Genomic DNA, 6893 nt, shown 5'->3' with positions numbered 1-6893 from the left:
TGTTAAGTAGTGAGAAGCATTTAACAAAAAAGTTGTGTATGCAGATGAGTGGATAAAGAAGATGTGGCACACATATACAATGGAATACTACTCAGCCATAAAAAGGAATGAAATTGAGCTATTTGTAGTGAGGTGGATGGACCTAGAGTCTGTCCTATAGAGCGAAGTAAACCAGAAAGAGAAAAACAAATACCGTATGCGAATTCATATATATGGAATCTAAAAAAATGGTACTGATGAACCCAGTGACAGGGCAAGAATAAACAGGTAGATGTAGAGAACGGACTTGAGGACACAGGCTGGGGGTCAAAGGGGAAGCTGGGACAAAGTAAGAGAGTAGCATTGACATATATATACTATGAAATGTAAAATAGATAGCTAGTGGGAAGCTGCTGCATAACACAGGGAGATCAACTCAATGATGGGTGACGACTTAGAGGGCTGGGACAGGGAGGGTGGGAAGGAGTCACAGGAGGGAGGGGATGTGGGGATATATGTATAAATACTGCTGATTCACTTTGTTTTACAGCAAAAGCTGGCACAACAGTGTAAAGCAATTATATGCTAATAAAGAACTTAAAAAAAAAGTTGTGTATGAAGACATGAATAGCAGAAAATGTATCTAACAAACTTTTAGAGTTGCAGGAAGACATCTAAAGGCAAAAATGTCAAAAATATGACGAATTTGCTACAGGATAAACTTGAAATGTTATTACTACAAGAAAGAGATGTGCTCAGAAAAGAATTGGCCAGTTTTGGAAGAAAGTTAGGGGGAATACAGAGTTCAGAATTTACTAAGTTGAAAAATAAAACACTATCTCCAACCCCTCCAGCCAATAAAAACTAAAAAAAAAAAAAATCAAGAATCTTACATCAAAAACCAGTTTGGGGGCAAAAATCAAATCAAGCGCATGGATCCTTTCAGCTGACAAAAGTGTTCCTATAAAAATTAAGGATGCACTGGGGCGGGGAGGGTGGGGGGGACTCGAGTGGGGGGAGTTAAGGAAGGGAGGGAATACGGGGATATGTGTATAAAAACAGATGATTGAACTTGGTGTACACCCAAAAAAATAAAAAAAATAAAAAAAATAAAAAAAATAAAATTAAGGATGCGACCCCACAAAATTGTGATGTCCCAAAGTACCAGTAAGTTAATCAAGTCTATAGAAAGAGGCACATGTCAAAAAGCATTGTGAGCATGGTTTTCCTCACATGGAGTTGACTAGAATCACACAAACTGAAAATCCAAAATGTTTTTGAGAGCTATGTATTGGCAAAAGTGCCATCATCTTAGGCAGAGATTTTCCCAACTATCTATGGGAAAGAGAAAGCTGATCAGCCACCGAAAAGGGTATAGTTGTCAACACTCTCTACAAGATGCTCTTCAGAATTAACCGAAGGAGCTGTTGGAAAAGGAAGAATTTCCCAGAGGGCAGAACTGGAGAGAACAACAGACTGGGAGCCACTTCTAGAGAGGAGTCAGGGGCCTAACCAAGGAATAAGCCTAATCCCAGGATGGGGACTTTTTTTTAAAAGAGGCAAAAGATTTGAATAAACACTGCACCACAGAAGGTATGAAGATAACAAAGATGCATATGAAAAGATGTTCAACATTGTTAGTCATTAGGAGAATGTAAAATAAAACCACATGAGTTATCACTACATATCTATTAAAACGACTTAAAAAAAACTGTTAATATCAAGTATCAAAAGAAAGATGTGGAGCAATGGAATTCTCCCACATTGCTTGTGGGACTGTAAAATGATGTATTAAACAACATAAAATGAATCACCGTGGAAAACAATTTGACAGTTTCTTTAAAAGTTAAACATATACTTAGGATACAACCCAGTAATCTCTATCAGATGTATTCACACAAGTGAGATGAAAATGTAAAACCTGTACAAGAATACTTATAATGGCTTTATGCATGATAACCAAAAGCTGGAAGTAATTCAAATGTTCTTCAATTGGAAAATGGATAAACAAACTATGGTATATCCATATAATGGAATATGACAGCAATAAAAAGGAATACTAATAACATACCACTAGTACTAGAATTAGTATGAATACTAATACTAATATCACCACAACATGGATTACTCTCAAATGCACCATGCTAAGGAAAGGAAGCCAAACTTAAAGTGCTACATACTATATAATATATGATTCTTTCTGGAAAAGTCAGAACTATAGGGATATAAAACAGATCAGTGTTTGACAGGGGTGATGGGCTGGAAACAAAAGGGCACTGGGGAATTTCTGGAGTTAATGGAACTGTCCTACATCGCAATTGTGGTGATAGTTACATGACTGCGTGTGTTTGTCAAAAATCATAGAACTATATGCCAAAAAGGGTGAATTTTACTGTATGTAAATTGTACCTTAATTTAAAAATGGAAAAATAACTGCACTAATCATGATAACCTGTTATGCTAAACTAACAAACACTGACTTCAAACTCTAAGAAGCTTATAGCATCAAAAGCATACTTACTGGGACTTCCCTGGTGGTGTGGTGGTTAAGAATCTGCCCGCCAATGCAGGGGACACGGGTTCAAGCCCTGGCCTGGGAAGATCCCACATGCTGCAGAGCAACTAAACCCATGTGCCACAACTACTGAGCCCGTGTGCCTAGAGTCTGTGCTCCACAACAAGAAAAGCCACCTCAGTGAGAAGCCTGCGCACTGCAACGAAGAGTAGCCCCCACTTGCCGCAACTAGAGAAAGCCTGTGCACAGCAACAAACACCCAATAAACAAATAAGTAAATACTTTTAAAAAGCATATTTACTTATTACTTTATAATTTTATGGGGCTCTGCTACATGCAGTCTTCACTCTTGGACTCATTTTGATGGGGGCAGCCACCTTCTGGAACATTGCTGGTCTCCATGGCAGAGAGAAAGTGAAGCGAGGGAAATTACACACTGGCTCTTAAAGCTTTCACCTGAAAGTGACATATGTCATTTCAATTCCTTTTTCATTGGTCAAAGAAAGCCACAAGGCCACATCCATGTTCCACGGTAGGCCTACCACATATTCAGGAGAAACAGGAAATATTTGGTGGACAGTGAATGAATTCCACAATCTCCACTCTGACGGTAAATTTGTCAATTTCTTTTTATAATTCTATCAATTTTTACTCCATACCATAGTTTGAGGCTATAATATTTTGTGGATACAATTTAGAATTATTATTTACTTTTGGTGAGCTGAACTTTTCTCATTATAAAATAGCCTATTTGTATTAGTCATCTTTTGCTAAGTTAGGCTGCAGTAACAGCATGATAGCATGAGTCATGCACTCGCTCATTAAGTACCCACTTGGAAGTGACACATTTCATATTACATTAGTCAAAGAAAGCCACATGACCACACCTAACTTAAAATCTCAATGGCTTATAAAGATGAGGGTTAATTTCTCACTCATGTTATACATCCTTTGTGGGTCACTTGTGGCACTACCCAGTCTTCATTCTATCTTATTTTCATTCAAGGACCCAGGCAGAAAGAGCAGCCCCATCTGGGACATGACCGCTTGTGGCAAAGGGAAAGAACAGTGGTTCTTAAAGCTCTTCTCAGGAGTACACACATAATTTCTACTCAGGTTTCAGTGACCAAGCCTGAAGTCCATGGGGTGGGAAGTATAGGCCTCTTACAGGAGTAGCAAATTATTGAGAACAATAATAAAATTCACCACACTATTTCTAGCAATGCTTTTTGCCTTAAAGTCTACTTTGTCCAATGTTAATACAGCTAACAGACCCAGCATGGAGTCTCTTTTACCATTCTTTTACTCCAAATTTTGTCTTTGTGTTTTAAGCAGTATATAGCTAAAAATTTTCAAATGCTAGTGTTACAATCTGCCTTTTAACCAGAAGGTTTAGGTTTTCTATAATATACTTATTGTGATTACTGAAACATTTAAATTTATTTTTCCACTTTATTTTGTGCTTTGTATTTTTCCACTTTTTCTATTCTTTTGCTCCTGCCTTTATTTCCTGCCCTTTTTATCCTTTTCCTCTTTATAAAAATATTATTTTTCTTCCTATAGTTTGGTCTATAACTATTTTTATTCTTTCAATAATATGCCTTGAAATTTTAACATTCATATTTAATGAGAAGTCTAATGTTAATCATTATTTTTAAGGACAGTGGAACCAATCAATTAGTTCAATCAGTCAATCAGATTGAGATTGACTGATTGAACTAATGGCTCCAGGTCTTCACTTTGCCTGTATGCAAACCCATTGCCATAATCCTTCGTAGCTCCTTCCAACTATAGCCTTGGACTCAGTCATGTGACCTGCTTTGGTCAATGAGATATTTGTAAAAGTCTTGGAAAATGAGCTTGTACATTTCCATTGCTCTCTTCTGTGTACCTGCTATAGCCAGGAGAATGTATTCCAACTTCCTGGCTGGTGAGTAAGAGATACATGGAGCAGAGTCAAGGCTCCCAGCCAAAACCGTCCTAGATCAGCTGACCCAGACATGTAGGTAAGCCCAGCCAAGCTCAGCAAAGCTTTCTAACCAATCCCCAGCAGACACTAGACATGTGAGCAATAAACAAATAGAGCTGTATCCCTCTGAGGTTTTGTGGCTGTTTGTTGTGCAATAGTTAACACATACTTTATAATGTTTTAACTTTAGTAATCCTCTCATGCTTTATATACTATCATTCCATCATTTTGGTTTTGCCTTTTTTAATCCCACAAATTATAACTTGTTCTTGTTTTTTGGCCCCTGATATTTGTTTATATTTACCCATGTTTGCCATTTTATTTGCTCACTAATCCTTATTGTTCCTCAGTTGTTCCTCCCGGGATCATTTTATTTCTTCCTGAAATGCATCTTGTAAGAGATCCTTCAGTTAAGTTCTGGTAGTAGTAACTCTTAGTTTTTGTTGATCAGAAAAGTATTATGTTTTCATTCTTGAAAGATTATTTCCTAAGTATACAATTCTAGGTATAAGGTTATTTTCTCTCATCACAGTAAGGCTATTGTTTCATTACTGATATTATTTCATGCTACTATTATTATCATTGTTCCTATTATTGCTGTTGAATAGCCAGGAGTTGGTATCACTGTCATTCCATGGTAGATAATTTGTCTTCTCGGTCTGCTTTTAAAATCATCTCATGCTTTGGTGTTTTGCAGTTTCACCAGACTGGATCTAGGTTTTCTTTTCCCCATTCTACTTGGGATTCATTGTGTTCCCTGAGGATCCTTATCTTTCATATTTTGGAAAATTTTCAGCCATCAATATTTGACAATTGCCTTGCTCATATTCACTTTATTATCTTCTAACATAATTTAACATATGATAAGCACATGATAGACTTCACTCTTTTTCATTTCTTTGTCTCTCTGGGATGCCTCTTGGGTTATTTTCTTCAAACCTATTTTTTTAGCTAATTTCTCTTCAGCTGTATTTAACTTGTTATTTAACCCTTCCAATGAGCTATACACCTAAAATGTATCTGACTCTGCTGCTTGTTTTCTCTGCTGACGGGTTTTGTGTGTTTTGATAGTGAGTTCATATTCATTTGGAAGCCTATTCGTGGGAATTCTTTGAGATCTGGGTTGACAGTGAGTTCTTCCCGAGAGGACTTATGTTTACTTTGGCCAAGTACCATAGGTACTATCTACCGAGGTTTATTTTAAATTGAAATGTTCAGCCTGTGGGTTTTTGGACCATACAAATAGTGGAGTCATGTGATGGCCAGACTTTGGCCATGCATCCACTAGGAAAACGTTTTACCCTTCCACCCAGAACCAAGGCGGAGTCAACTTTCCTTGCTCCCTGCCTCTGCAGGGCAGATTTTTCCTTTTCTCTAGTTTATCCTTCGCCAAAGACATATTCCTTCTTGGGTCCCAACCTGATGTTCCAATTTGGCTGTCATCCTGCCTGGACCCAGTCAGATGCCCCCATAGCTCGTAGTAGCATTATTTTTTATCCACCTCCAGAGATGATTTTCAAGCTATTTGTCAGAGATTAAGGGAGTGAAAGCCCTGCACACACCCTAATCTCAGCAAACCCACCCTTGAACTATTGCTATAAAACCTGTCCTCAAATCCTCCTGGTTTGGGACACACAGTTTTTGAGGACAGGAGCCCTCTGTACCCCCCTTTGCCTGGCAAAGTAATAAAGCTATTCTATTCTACTTTACCGCCCCCCAAAAAAAAGATATTTGTCAGTGTAGCACATGCACCAAATCAATCAGAACAGATACAAATTGTATCTGTGCATAACTTCTGAACATCAATTCTAACTTCCCAGGCTTATGTTTCTGCTTCCTTTATGGCCTCAGGTGATTTTCCTGACTTTCTCGCAAGCTTATCTATACATTTAAAAGGGTATTTTCAATATTTCTCCTAGCAATTTTATATATTTTGTGGCTGTTATATTTGGAGATATGTAGTCCATAATATTGCTAGAAATAAAGTCCAAGTAAGAAGTTTATTAGGCTGATGCAACAAACATCCAGGGGTAAGCAGTCCAAAGCTGAATGCAGCTTAATGTCATATGAGACCTAGGCCCTCTCAATCTTTCTGCTTTGCTGGTCTTCGCATTTGCTTGTCATATCACAGGCACGTGCCAGTGACTAAACTTCCAACCTTTAGGTCTGCTTAGAGACAGGAAGAAAATAAAAGTGGCAAAGCACTTAAGGAGCACACTCAACTAGAAGTCCTAGTGGACTCTGTAAAAACAAAAACAAAACAAAAACTTTTCCAGAAGCCCCACCCAATGACTTCTATAATAAGTATTATGGGCCAGAAGTTGGTCACATGCTTGTGTCTAGTCCAACTACTGGCTAATGAGAATAAGTTTACCACAAAGAGTCTGGACCAATTATGAGTCATTCCTTCCAACTGGGGTGAAGCTTTTC

This window comes from Hippopotamus amphibius, chromosome 2 (genome assembly GCF_030028045.1).
Source record: "Hippopotamus amphibius kiboko isolate mHipAmp2 chromosome 2, mHipAmp2.hap2, whole genome shotgun sequence".
Classification (NCBI taxonomy): domain Eukaryota; kingdom Metazoa; phylum Chordata; class Mammalia; order Artiodactyla; family Hippopotamidae; genus Hippopotamus; species Hippopotamus amphibius.
This window is presented reverse-complemented; position numbering follows the sequence as displayed.